This window comes from Cannabis sativa, chromosome 3 (genome assembly GCF_029168945.1).
Source record: "Cannabis sativa cultivar Pink pepper isolate KNU-18-1 chromosome 3, ASM2916894v1, whole genome shotgun sequence".
Taxonomy (NCBI): domain Eukaryota; kingdom Viridiplantae; phylum Streptophyta; class Magnoliopsida; order Rosales; family Cannabaceae; genus Cannabis; species Cannabis sativa.
This window is the reverse complement of record NC_083603.1, coordinates 64326498-64342327: the sequence shown is the minus strand read 5'-3', so window position 1 is coordinate 64342327 and position 15830 is coordinate 64326498.

Below are 15830 nucleotides of genomic sequence, written 5' to 3'. Positions count from 1 at the left end.
AATTTTTCCACATTAGCTTGGTTCTTTGACTGATCTATCTCCTCAGCGAGATGTCGTTGCTCCTTCAAGGAATCATTGAGACTAGAAAGATCTACTTCAAATGATGCTTTTTCAGCTTCGAACTCAGCTCGTCGCTGTTGTATGGCTAGTTCTGCCGCAATAATCTCTGCTTCCTTTGCTTTAAAATCTTCAAAATCCTTTGTCTTGTTAGTAACAGATATGGACAAATGATCTATAGCTGCCAAATTATCCTTATCACGACGAAGAAGATCTGTGATAAGAGATTCATCAAGACTAAGGGCATTCTCAACAACTTGAGCAGAAGCGAGAAACTCTTCTTGAGTTTTGAGCAAGTCATTAACATTGTCAATGAACCATACAACCTCTGCTAAGCCACATTTATAATGCCCGCAAAGGGTATTCAACACGTCAAGTTGCACACCCACGTCCGCACAATGTTTTGAGACGTCTGTTGTTGTCAAAGGAGAAGATAACAAACGATGAATGTCTTTCATGCATTCAATCACAAACCTCTTAATGTGTTCGCTCGAATCAGAGTTGGTGATTGTTGAAGCTGACATTGCCAACATTGGATCTGGTAAAGGAACAGGTAGATCAGAGGAAACAACAACTAATGAGGAAATAACGGGTTCTGGTGAATCAATTGCCTCTGCAGGCAATGCCTCGCTGTCAAATCTATTATCGGCATAACCATCAGACCCATCAAAGTCAACAAGTTCTTCATCCCTAGAGCTTGAAGCGTCAAAGCGAGTATTAGATGGTGGCATCTCTACACTCTGAGTAAGCGGGAAGGATTCAATATGACTAGACTCGTCATGCTTTGCGCGCTTCGTCCGTTTGAAATATGGGTCAAAAGAATGGTCATTCTCTGAGCCAATGTTTGATTCAGTATCAGCATGGTTGGCGCAAGAGACAACATGGTTGGCGCTAGAGACAGCATAGTTGGCGCTAGAGACAGCGTAGTTGGCACCAGTAAACTCATGATCTTGAGGAGGACATCTCACAAAAACCTCATCAAGGGTGGAGTCAATTTCGCGAATGTCTTGGATTACATATTTTGACTCTTCCTCTTCATAGGGTTGTTTCAACTCTTTATGAATCTTCTTGACAGACCTCCCTAAGTACGGAAGGCTACTCCTCACCCACCAACGACAATACCACCATGTACATTGACCCATAGGAGTCATCTTAGGTATATGAAAGCGAATGTTTGTATTCCTCCTTAAAATCAAATCCCAAGCGTTGGCTAGATCTTCTATTCCACATTGCATCCTCCTAGGGATACTCAAACAAAAGTTCTCTGAAGGAACACCTTGGTCAAAACCAAATTGACGAGCAAATCTGTTGGGAGAATAAACTCTAACGGGTAACAAAGCAGAGCGCATCGACATTAACAATTCAAATTTTTCGTCAGACAGATCTTCATTATCCAAACAGTCATGATTTTCCTCTGAAGGGAAATAATATGGTCGATGTATAACATAATCCTTCCCCCTTAAAATATGTCGAGCCCTATTCAAAGTATGATGCCTAGCTTGAATCCCAGCATACTTACTCAAATGAGGTGAATCGGGAATGAGATCCCAACCACGATAAAGATCACGAAAGCTCAGCTAACCACCCCAACACATAATGCATAGGTAGGAAACATTCACCTCGCTCTTGACAATGTAATGCAGAATTATATAAAGCCCGATATATATAGCCCAAAACAGAAGGTGCAAGTGAAACTCTGACCCCATGTGCCATTACTGAAGCCATATAAAAAGATTCAGGCCTAATATTCTGACCTGAAGCAGGAAAAACGAAACGGCTAAGCCATAAGGACAAGAATGCTGCAAGACTACCCTCCTTTGTTACGTTCAAAGGAATAGAACGTAGATTATAACCTTCATTAGTACTCTGCTGGCTAACTTTTCCTTGAGTCTTAGCCTTCGGGTCCATTTTTACTCCTTCACAATTAGATCCCTGTAAAAGAACTCAATCCATTGCTTCCAGGAGACATCCATACCTTTAGAACGGCTATATATATCCCTGCTCTTTAAGTAATCACAAAGGCGAGCGTGGATTCTTAAAAGCTCTGCGGTAGTAGAATAGCATGGATCACCGCTCACCAGTTTCTCATTAAGAGGGATAAATTCTTCATAAGGAACTCCTAAAATGGGCAAACCACCGATAACCTTCAAGTCATACAAAGAAATACCCATTTCGCCACTACTATGATGGAAGGTGTTGGACAGAGGGCCCCACAGTTCTGAAAAAGCCCGCCAAACATGAAAAACCCATAAAAAGGGGTACCGGGATACAGAAACAGCACCATAAATGCCGGCCTTATTTAAGACACCCGAGTGTTGAAGTAATACTTGATCAGTCCATTCAATAAGGCACCTCATAAAGCCGGCTCGCCCCAGAAAGACAAAATCGTTATGCACTTTCTTATCTTTTAAGAAACGGTAAAGACACGGAAAGAAATTTTCGACCACCCGGTAAGTCAAATCCCCATCATCTTTATTATCAACATTTCCTAAGACATTTTCCTGAAAAATGGCACCATAACCCCTGACATGGTGAACAGCGTTATCATCATCAGAAGAATGGTATCTTAAGTCTCCTGAACTGACACCCTCGATCTTGAAAAGAGAAATAGGATCTTGGTGGTTATTAGACGCCTGAATCTCTGTCAATGACATAGAGCGAGGAGAACGCGGCCCGATATTGACCTCTTTCCCGAATTCATCAGGAGCTCTCTGAGAGCCTAGAGCCCCAAACGTAGACATGCTGCAAAAAAAAAAAATCAGTATGTTAAAAAATTCTCAAGCAAGATACGTTTACATAAATGACACGCACTTGGTTGAGGGGGCATCTGTTGAACGATAAAATTTTAATAATTATTATTATTATTATTATTATTATAGGAATGGGTCAGTCAAAAAGGAAGAGAAAATTAAGGAGATATTTTTTCCACCTCCACCACTTTCACGATTAAGTGGATTTTATCAACAAAAAAAAAAATAAAATAAAAAAATTGGCTATAAAGAGAGAGGGTGGGGAACGGTTAAAAATAAGAAAAAGGAAAAAGGGTTTTGAAAAAATATCTTTGGCAATTGATACGTAAGAGTGAAACAGAGAAAAGAGATCTGAGAAAAGAGAGAAAAAAACTACATTATTCCAAGTGATTTTTCAAGCTTTACAAGGGTAAGCAAAGATCCATAAATGGATCTACCTCTCTTTCTTCTTTCTCTTTATTTTTGTTTACTGCAAATAGTCATTCCAATCTCCTTTGATTCACTAAACATCAGAAAATAAGTTGATGTGATATATAATCAAAGGGAAAGGAAAAGACTAATATTTTTATGTTGCCAATTTGATTTCTATAATTCTCTTCGATTCACTAGACTTCAGAAAATAAGTCAATATGTGATATATAATCGAGGAGAATAATATAAATCTTTATGGTGTTATGCTGTCCAATTTATTGTAAATCCCTAAGGTTTCCCTTTGGTTCACTAGACTTCAGAAAATAAGTCGATGTGTGGTATATAACCAAAGAGAAGAATAAAAAAATCCAAAATAATTTCTTCGTGTGGCTTAAATATATGCCAATGATATGACTTTTTATATATATATATCAAGATATATGCTGTAAAGAAAAAAGGACTGTAAAAGAAAATATATGTATATATAAATATATAAATATGTATATGTATCACTGGTTTCGATGCATATATTTATTATATTATATATATACAATAATATATCTTGATAACGGAATGATAAAAAATTTACTATGTTGTGAAGTCGATCAACTATGCAGTAAGAAAAATATCATTGACCTATGATTAATTGATTCTTTGGCGTTTGAGGAATATCTATGCAGATATTGTGATCGCATGATATGTATAATTCAAGAGATACATATATGTGAACAAACATACACACCTACATAGCCATAGAAAAGTGTAAAAAAAAAATGAAGTAAATGCATGAATATATATGGGTACAAATAATGACTATATATATATACGTATATGTGTTCACACGCATAAGGAAAAAAGAGGAATAATTGACACATTGTAAATCAATATTATATATGTATGTGTATATACCTGTCGTTGTCAGTTGTTACACAAATCAAATCTAGAAAATAGCATATATATATATTACGGTATAGATATAAAATCTAAGAGGTATATGTATATGGCTTGATCTGGAAGAATAGAAAATTGAATTTCTTATGCTGCCTTCAGCATATACGAATCAAATAGTCTCTTCAAATCCAAGTTAAATTCGAATTATAAGATATTTGAGCAATTATTTGTGTATCCCGTATTTAAGGAAGTAGAAAAAAGATATCGTGGTGATTCAAATCCAAGTTAAATTCGAATTATAAGATATTTTAAATTCTTCCTATTTTGATAATTATTCTCAGAAATTAATTGAGAGATATTATCCGATTTAAAGATAAATAATTATTATTCCCCAAATTTTGGAATAGATAATTAAATATCAGTCAAACAATCTTTTTATTTCTAAAAAATAATAAAAAGATTGCAAAACTGAATTTCATCACAAAAATAAAGTGGTAAAATTCTAAAGCCATACTAAATGGCACAAAATTCCAAATGAGCTCACCAAAATTAATATTGGAATATTAAGGAGGTCACGTACCTCACCAAATTTCAAAGAGGTCATTAACCTCACAAAAATCTCAAAAATGGTAATTTTACCTAAAAATTAAAAAGTGCACTAAAATTCAAAGCCATGGCAAATTAAATGGCATTCCAAAGAAAAAGAGGTCATTCACCTCATAAAAAGATTAAAATTTGGAACTACGTTTGACTTGATTCCTATGAAAGGATACGTAGGCAACTTAGTTGCTAAGACTAAGTGCAGTCGCCAATACCGCAAAATGGTATAAAACACAACTCTCAAAATTCCATAAAAGGTCATACACCTAGGAATTTTTCCAAATTTTCGAAATAGTAAAGGATTCCTGAAAGTGGTCATCTACCGGAATCCTTATATCCAAATTCTAAATTACCGTATTCTGAACTACAAGTGGCTTGATCCTTCACAAAGAAGGTATGTAGGCAGCTCGGTTAATTAAATGGACTGAGTTCAGCTGCAATTCCAAATTTACCCCAAATTTCCCAAATTTATTTTAATTATTTAATGTCATTGTAATTGGAATCAAAGGGTATTTCCTTTAAATAAAAGAATTGTAATTAAGATTATTCTTATAATCTTGGATGGGTCGAACTTAAATTAATAAACTCTTATGCTATAAATTCAGCATAGGTGAAATTGTGTTTTGCATTTATTTTAATATGTTAAATGTGAAAATTTTTTCTTAACAAGTTTGTAACACTTAACCACAAAAATCGAATTTTCGGCGACTAAACTAATTAAACCCTGGTTCCGGTTTGCTCTGCACACCTCCGTCCAAAAATCACAGTTAAGTGCCACGGTGGACTGTCCACGTGTACACACTTGTACACGTGACAAATTTTTAGTGGTCCACGTAATATTAGTTTTAAAAAATAATTATAAATATTTAAAAAAATTAAAAAATCAGATTAAAAAAAATTTAATTTTTGTTATTACTTTTTTTTTCCTTTTTTGTTCTGTTTTTTTGTTCTGTTTTTTTTTTTTTTTTCTTTCTCTTTCTTCTTCTTCTGCCTCTTCTGCCATTCTTCTTCTTCTTCCTATTGACAAAACCCCCCCTACATTTTCTCTTTTAATAATGGCTCAGCTGTGAATTGTAGAAGTCGTGGATTTGGGAGCTTACCTCGTGGAAACCTTGGCGGCTCCGATGCCGACGCCGTCAACCAGAACATCATCGAAGAGACGAACCGGATCCTCGCCGAGATCCGATCCGACGGTGATCCTAATGACCGGAATGAGCTTGCCGACTCTGAGATCAACCTAATGTTACATATACTCTTGGCCCCAAGATCGAAAATTGGCCCCAAGATGGACAGTAATGCATTGTTTACTGACATGGTGTTTGAGATCCCAGTTTCTAAGTATGATATGGTGTTTGATGTTTGAACAAAAATCTTGGATTGCTTTGAATATTAGTAGTTTTTTGTTTAGAAATTGTCAATGGTCTCTGGATTCGCTTGATGCTTGGGCTCCAATGGGTCCAAAGGGTCCGGTTCGAGAAGAGGCTGGGAGGGTTTTGACTGCCTATCTCAAGGGAAGGCTGTCGATAGGAAGAAGAAGAATGGCAGAAGAAGAAAGAGAAAGAAAAAGAAAAAGAGAAAAAAAAAAAGAAAAAAAAAGGAAAAAGAAAAAAAAAAGAATTAATTCTTTTTTCTGATTTTTTTTAATTTTTTTAAATATTTATAATTATTTTTTTAACTAATATTATGTGGACCACTAAAAATTTGCCACGTGTACAAGTGTGTACACATGGATAGTCCACCGTGGCACTTAACTGTGTTTTTTGGACGGAGGTGTGCAGAGCAAAACGGAACCAGGGTTTAGGTAGTTTAGCCGCCAAAAATTCGATTTTTGTCGTTAAGTGTTACAAACCGTAAAGTTCAGGTGGTTTAGCCGCCAATATCCCTAAAAAATATAGGTTGTGTCGTATGATATCATACCATAAAAGAATATAGGTTGTCTTTTGCTGTGCTCATATTAGTGTCGTGTTTTACTCATGTCAGCCGGTTTTTTTATACAAGTTTAAATTCGTGCTCTATTTTTTCACAATTTATTTTTATAATTAATGAGATAATTACTAAAATTATGTGTTTTTTATAATCTCAATTATTTTTATATAATTTTTTAGCAATTTTTCACATAAAATTATATAAAAAAATTATCAGAACTATTAAAATTTAAATATTTACTAATAAATATTCAAATTATTGTTATTATTATTATTATCAAATATCAGGTTTTTCATATATCACGCTTTTAGAATAGATTATTCGTGTTTACGTGCCATGTCTTTTAAGATTATCGTGTTATGTCATGGTTAAGTCTATATATTTCGTGTCGTATCGTGTTTAAGTCCACATTTTTCGTGTCGTGTTGTACCAATTTGTCAGATCGTCTCGTGTCGTGTCAAAATTTATATTTTTTCGTGCCTAGTCATGCTCGTACTGGTTTCGTGTTATGTCAAAATGCTCGACTTGTGTTTATATCACTAAATTCTATGGACACAATTTCATACATTAGTTTTTAGAGAAATACTAGTAAATGGTTTTATTTCTCTCTCTAGTGAAAGTTAATGTCTCTTTTTAAGAATAATAAAGCAAATATCTTTTTTTTTTTTTACTTTTTGTTACCTAAAATACCCTTAACTATATATAAAGTATTATCATGTTTTATTCATTCAAAAGAAATTATGAACAACGAAACAAATTTCTGTGATCAAAATATGGAGCATGTCCCATATAAGTTGATTTAATATATTATAATTTTTTTGTTGTGGTACATCAATTTGTTTTCTAATGGAACATTTCACTATTGATGCATAATAAAACACCACATATCAAATTTGAATCCCCTTACAAATTTTTACCAAATAAGACCTTTGATTACATGAATTTCTCATTTTACCCTTTTTTAAAATAAAAAAAAATGTAAAAAAACTAAAAACCACCACCTCTCTCTCTCTCTCTCTCTCTCTCTCTCTCTCTCTCTCTCTCTCTCTCTCTCTCTCTCTCTCTCTCTCTCTCTCTCTCTCTCTCTCTCTCTCTCTCTCTCTCTCTCTCTCTCTCTCTCTCTCTCTCTCATTTGTAATAGTATGTAGTTTGCTTTTGTCATATGTGTGTGGTATTTGTCGAAACTGGTATTTTTTGGTCTTAAAGGATAGATTTGGTAAATTTGGTTTTCTGTCGGAATTTGGGTTTTCTAGAGATTATCGACAGTTTGTCAATAGAATATCGATGCAATGTCGATAATATGCGAAGGAAGGTTAGGGATGGCCATTATCGACATGATATCGACAAAATGTCTATATCATGTCGATAAATAAAGTAATTTAAATAAATTCATATATTTGGCAATATATCGACAATTTGTTGATATTATGTCGACATTTTGTCGACAATACACCTAATTAATTTAAATTATTGTGGATATTTAGGAATATTTACTGGTATTTATTGTTGTCGACAATTTGTCGATAGAATGTCATATATTATTGACTTTAAGACAAAAAATATTGTAAACTTTTAAACATTAGACGCGAAACAAGTGAAATTTTTTAGACATAAGTAAAGACTAAACAAACATTAAAACTAACTACTAAACAATCATAACATAAAAATTTAAAAGTCTTTACTCTGTCGGTGAGACTCGTAATATGGGCATAAAGATCTAGGCTTGACCGGTTCGCCATTAAAATAACCTAATCTGCAACGACGACACTCTTCGGGGAACCCTGGTGGTGGATATGAATATTTCATCTACTCATCATTTATTTGACTCTGTAGGAACCTCCATTCATTCGCCAGCCTTTCATTTTCAAAATGTTTAAATCAATCTATATATTCTTGCATTTTTGGAATAATTTTGTCACTAGGTTCCTGTTTGATCTCTTCAGCAGATAGAAGTTTGTGTTTGTTCTCTTTACTAGACATTTACAACTTATAAGAGAAGAACACTCTATGGTTAAAGAATAAGAAAATATGTAACTTATGAAGTATAAATTTGCTTTTATAGAGCAGAATAGTTGTTGGGAAGGTAAGAAAAATTAATCAACATTAAATGTGTAATTGGACACATGTATGACATGCAATGTGCATTTATCGATATAATGTCGATACATTGTCGATAGGTTATCGATAATATGTGGATAGGAGTAAATTGAGGCTACACTTTATCGATATTATATCAATGATATGTTGACAGCTGTCGATTGCCACGACAGATGGAATAGAAGTTGGAAAGGTGGAAAAAATTAATTAGCATTAAATGTCCAATTGTACACTGGTATGACATGCAATGTGTATTTATCGACATTATATCAATTAGCATTAATATTATCGATATGATATTGATGATATGTCAATCCTCTGTCGACGATGCCACTGCTCGAAATCCTAACAGTTCTTATCGATGAGATATTGATGGAATGTCGATAGTTTGTCGTTTATGTTAAATTTCTGTTGTTTTTAGTTTTTTTTATAATTTTTTTGGTATTTTTCCCTAACTTACCTTTTTTTGTTTGAAATTACAGGATCGACTGTGTTTCTTGTTGTATTGTACGATGGTGTTTGGTGTGTTGAGGGTTTTAATTGAGTTTATAAAGCCGAAGACAGTTTGACGTTGACAGTTAGAATTGACACAACCATACAACAAATGCGCTAGATTTTATATGAAGAGTTGGAGATTGATCCTTTCGCGTATGATTTGAAATTGGAGATTTATTCCTTGTACATGAAGGGACAAATGGTTCCGCCAGAGCTTATTAAGAAGTAACACCAACTAAGAACGTTCTTAGAGATGACTGCAACAATGTCAAACACAGATTTTATGCCATTATTTGTGACTAAGGTGAGAAAAAAATTGGAAATTTGGAGCCTACCCCGCCTATTAATCCTCTCTAAGTGTGATAGGGTCTTTCGTTCCCGAAATAGATGTTGGAATTGGTGTGAATGTGGAGGTTCCTACCAATGTAGATCAACAGCAAGGAGCGGCAGGATTTGATCAGTTTGAGGAGTTTGATACTCTCTTCTACAACAACGATCCTATTGTAGATTTGAATATGAATGATGAACATGATTTTGTAGTTGATGAAGCCGTAGAGATACCTTCCTTGAGGTTAGAGTGTGCACCGAGCAACCATGGTAATGAAAATTACAATACACCTAGAACTAGCAGCAGTCAACAAGGCAGATCCGAAGAACATGCTCCTCCTCGTCATGCAACATTCTCAACGTTCTCGTCATTTGAAGTTTGTACCAAGTTCAAAGCTCCTATGTGGACAAAGGAAGATATAATGGAAAATCATGAGCTTACTACTTATTTACAAAGTAAGGAATTAGGGGAGATACAACTTAGCAATTTTTATGAAAACAAGGAAGAATTGAGACAAGTAGTGGGTAAGTTTGCGCTTAATAACAATTTTGAGTGGATGGTGAAGAAGTCAACCCCCAATGTGTTGTACATTACATGCAAGGATCCAGATTGTAAATGGAGATTGAGGGGGAGGAAGAAGATACATTCGGACAACTTTGAGGTTACTGTATTTCACAACGAACACACATGTAACCTGAATGTGAGACATTCAGATCACCGTCAAGCAGCACCATGGGTGGTTGGCCACCTTATTAAGGGAAAGTACACCTAAGATGGAACTAAGTACAAGGCTAAAGACTTATAGAGGGACATATTTGACGCCTATGGTATCTAGATGAGTTATGTGAATGCGTGGAGATTCAGGGAGAAGGCACTTACGTATGCTAGGGGTACGCTGGAGTTTTCATACATGAAGCTACCTAGATACTTGTAATGCTGGAATAGAAGAATCCAGGTACCATTACTGACTTGTATTTAGAGGATGAGCAGTTCAAGTACTATTTTATATCACTCGGTGCATGTAGAAGGGGATTTACTTTCTGTCGTCCTATTTTGAGTATCGATGGCACATTCTTGAACACAAAGTATGGCAGTATAATGTTAGTTGACGTGGCATACGATGCCAACAAACAATTGTTTTCGATTTCTTTTGGTATCATTGACAGTGAGAATAACGACTCTTGGATGTATTTCTTACAGAAGTTAAGGGAAGCAATTGGGGTGATTAAAAACTTAGTGTTTATGTGTAAAGACCGCTTAGTTTAATTTGGAAATTAGCAGTTAATCATATTTAATTATGGAAAATTATTTATAGATATTTAAATAATTATTTATACTGTTATTATTGAATTCTGAAATGCATTATATGTCATTTAGTGATTTTCATAATTTTACATTTCCGGTGCCCGGTAACATGGAACTCGGTGTTTGGCTCAGTAAAATCACAACTTAGTATGTTAGTAGATTGGGACGGTTTATTAGACATTGGGAATGTCGGGATTGGCCGGGAATTTAGAATTTCCCAAAATATCCCCTTTAGTGCTCTTAATGCTATTTTGGTGGGAAGGGGCAAAATGGTCATTTTGCCCCATTTATGTTTTGTCCTTTAGTGGACTTAGAAATTAGAGATTTAATGATATTTGATTTACTTTTGGCTGAATATAGTGTTGGTATGTTCATTCATCTTTTATTTTCAAAGTTAGAAAAAAAAATCAAGGAAAAACCAAAATTTTCTCAAACCTCTCTTTCTCTCTTTCTTCCTCTCTCTTTCGGTTTTGAGCAGCTGGGTTTGGGGGGGGGGATTCTTTGTGTGTTTCAAGCTAAATTTATCAAAGTCTTGTGATCTTAATTCTTGGTAAGTCCTTTGCTCTTTAGTTTTCTTGTTTTTTTTAGGAAAAGAATTGGTTTGCATGCTTAGTTTAGGTTGTTGTTGTTGCTGTGATTTTGTTGTTGTTTGCAGAGATTTAAGCATGATTATTTGAGTTGAATTGAGCTGCTAGTAATGCATGATTAGTGGTATTGTTTAAAGTTATAGATTTTCTATTCAAAAGCTTAAGTTTTCAAAGAGAAATTTTGAAATTGGTTGCTGTGATTGTTGCATGAGTTTGTGTATGTTTTCTACAGTTTCTAAATGCATGTTTATGTAGTTTTAATCAAGGTTTGATGCTTGTAGGTGAGATTTAGCCAAGTTTGAGTTTGAAACTCAAAGCTTGGAGCTCACATGGCATTTTTAGTATCTGTGCATTCTGGGCTGTTTTAGTGCTTTGGATTTGTTCTCTAGGGTATTTAGAACAGGTCTGGAAGGTTTGGGGTAAATTGGATTTGATTTGAGCAATGTGTGATTTTTTGAAAGCTTCCTGCGAGGAATCTGAATTCCGGTTGTGCATCCGGAATTCCGGATGGGGTTCAGGAATTTCCAGAACCGGAATTCCGGTTGTGCAACCGGTCTGCCGGTTGGGAAATTTTCAGGAACCCTAGATTTTTCTCGTTTTTTATTTTATTTGGGGTATTGCCGTGCTTTTTATCGATAGGGAAACTTTTAGTTCCTAGTTTAAGTCCTCGGGAAGTGATTTAGCGTATCACTTATAGTGTTGTGATTGTTATGGTTTAGGAGCCTGTAAACCGTCGCGCAGTTCGTTCCAGTCAGGTTGACCGGCACACCTGAATTCGGAATTGAGGTAAGATTAGTATAACAGTATGCATATATATTACATGTTTAGCGTGCATGTAGGAAGCCTGTTAGATTACATTAGATATGTATGTTGGCTTCGAACCATCCGACTGTGTCACATCGGTACAGGCTAGAGTATGACTAGCAACTGGAGTATGACCAATGTACCGAGTATAGGCTGACACTATATCACATCGGTACAGGCTAGAGTATGACTAGCAGCTGGAGTATGACCAGTGTACCGAGTATAGGCTGATACTAGGGTTGGTGGTTCTGTACTATTTGACGTATCACATCAGTACAGGCTAGAGTATGACTAGCAGCTGGAGTATGACCAGTGTACTGAGTATAGGCTGATACTGTAACACATCGGTACAGGCTAGAGTATGACTAGCAGCTGGAGTATGACAAGTGTACCGAGTATAGGTTGTTACTTGTCAATAGTACCGTCTTATGAACGTTCAGGACTCAGTATCGTGTGGGACACGTCAGTTAGGGTTATGGTCAGGGGTATGGGCGTTTGATCATAACTCGGGATATATGTATGATATTTGATTATGCTTTTCTTACTGAGTCTGTCGACTCACAGTGCTATGTTTATGTGTAGGTAAGGGCAAGGCTAAGGCTGAAGGACCGTGAGAGCGAGCCGGTGAAGATTGTACATGTCGGGGCGGTTAGGCCTGGAGCGTACGATCCTCGGGACAGCAAGGCTATTTTTGTAATTAGTCGCTAGGTGACAAGTATTTTGTATAGTCAGTGAACTTTTGTAAATATTTTGTAATCGGGATCCCGAGTATTTTTGTATAAATATTTTATAAGTTTAATTAAAAAGCCAAAATTTTAATTAATCACGATTTCCATAAACCTCGTTGATTAGCAACAAGCTGCACGGTATGTTTAAAAATCACGTAATACGCCTATGCTAGTTAGGGTGTTACATTATGTCAGATAGGTATCAAAGCATTTATCATACTGTTGAACTTGTTTTCCCCGAAGTAGTCCATTGTGCATGTTATCACTACATTGTTATGAACGTGAACTCTAAGTTCAAGGTTGATGCTTTTACAACCAAATATATAATGTTGCTTACTCATGGTCAAAAACTGAATGTGATAGAAATTTTGAGAAGCTTAGAAAGGTGAATCCTACCATTGCTACATATGTGGAGAGTGTAGATTTTGAGAAGTGGGCTCACCCTTATTGTTTGTGTGATCGATACAACATCATGACCAGCAACATGCTGAAAGCTTCAACAGTGTGACAGAAGAGTTTAGGAAATATCCAATAACTACTTTGGTTGAATTTATCAAGTTGACACTGCAATCTTGGTTCACTGATCGCCTCAAAAATGCAGACAAATGTACAACCCCTTATATATATACTCACACACACATACACACATACATATATACATACTCACACACACAAACACATATACATATACATACTCACAGTGTCACACACACATACACATATATACATATATACATATTCACACATATATATAATAATAAAAAACTACACACACATATACATATATAAATACTCACACTTAAGCACACACATATACAATTATCTATGGTAATCAAAATTAAAATAAAATATATGTGTGTAAAGATATATGTACACATTTATACATACATATATATTTAAAAAATCTAATTACACAATCTAAAAATCTATATATGCATTTATACACAAAAATATATATACCCAAAAAAATTATATTTTTAAAAAATTAAAATTTAGAACATTAAGAGCACTCCCAATATATGAGGTATAATAGGTAAAAAGTTAAATTATGCCTCAAAACTCTTAAAGTAGCCTTTTCAATAAATCAGCTATAATACCTCAAAATTTTATCTCATAAATAGTGCATCTCCATATTTAGTTAAGGTTTACCTATTAGCTAATTTTTTTTTTGTTGTTTTTTTTCTTTTTGTTTCACATCATCTATATTCTATAAATACATTAAATAAATTAAATAAATAAAATATATTAACAAATATAATATTTAAATTATATAAAGAGAAAATAGAATAATTGATGTATGATATTATGTAAAAGTAAAAGGTAAAATAGATAAAGTAGAGTTTTTGTATTCTATTTGAAATGATAGAGTAGAGAAGCTATTGGGAGTTTTTGTTATATGGTAAAACCCTGTTGGTGAGCCAGGGGCATTTTAGTAATTATAGCCCGAGAAGGGTAAATTAATGAAATTAATTTAATTATGTGCTTAATAGAACTATATTATTATATAGTATGCCTCTGTTGTCTTTTCAGGTGTGTTCAGACAGGTTGGCGCGGTATAGTCACAATCGAGTATTTCGGGTCGAACTGGGTTTGGGCCCGAAATGCAAATTGGATTAAATATTGGCATTTTATTTGGTATTGAGAAATCTGAATTTTTTTATTTGAAATTAGTTATGCATGGAATGACAATTATGCCCTTGAGAGTGTTTATGCATGTTATATGGCCCTAGGGGCAAAATGGTCTTTTGACCTTATTTGATTTACTTTGACAAAATTGATTTTTTTAGGAAAAGCAAATGAAAATTCTGGTTGTTTCCCCTCTCACCCGACCCCTCTCCCTCTCTCAAACCCTCTTCTTATTTAAATTGATTTTTGGGAAGAAAAGCTTGATTCTTGGCTTGTTTTGGAGCTTTGTTCTTGTTAAATCTTAAGCTTGTTTTTGGATTGAGTTTGAGGTAATTTTCTATGGGTTTGGATCTCTGTTTATTACTGAAATAAATTATAGAAAAGCATGAATAGGTGTTGTTGATCTTGAGTTGCATGAAAAAGGAGTTTGATGTTGATCTTCTTGGATTTGGGTGTTGATTCCAGAACTTTGTGATGAATTTTTATTGTTAAGCTATGGATGTTATTCTAGGGAGATTCTTATGTTTGAATCTAACTTTATTTGGTATTTTTCTACTGGAATTGGTTGAGTATGTGGGTTTGAAGCTCAAGTTTAGAGCTTGAAGTTTTGGAGTTTGAACATCATTTTAAGTTGATTTTTACAATCTGAAATTAAGGGTTTATTATTGGAATTGATGCATGAAATATGTTTATTTGAGCATCTATTATTTGCTAGCAATCTTATTTGTTGATTTGAAAGTTTGGTGTTGAAATGGGATGATTTGGTGATGAATTGAGGCTGAAAATTCGAGTTTTTGCTGGCTGGTTTTTGGGTTTTCAACCCAGGTGCCGCGGCATGCTCAGCCCGCCCCTGTTGGTGGAACCTGGGATTTGTTCCAGGTGTCGCGGCATGGCTTGGGCATGTCGCGGCCCGCCCTCGATTTTCTGAGTAGTTTGAGTGCAAACTTTGAAATTTCATAACTTTTGATTCCGAACTCCGATTTGGGAGTTCGTTATATCATTAAAAAGCTCGTTCCGAGCTCTATGTGATTATCTGAATTTTAAATGCCAAGAATATATTTTATGAGTTTGAAATCAGGGGTTGATCCTAGTTGTGAAATCGCGAATTGTGTGACTAGGATAACCGGCACCTAGTCAAGAGCACCCGAGGATTCAGAATCTCTGCCATTGCGGGACAACAGGTAAGACAGTGGTTAGCATATAGAGTATGCGCAGTGGCGCTTAT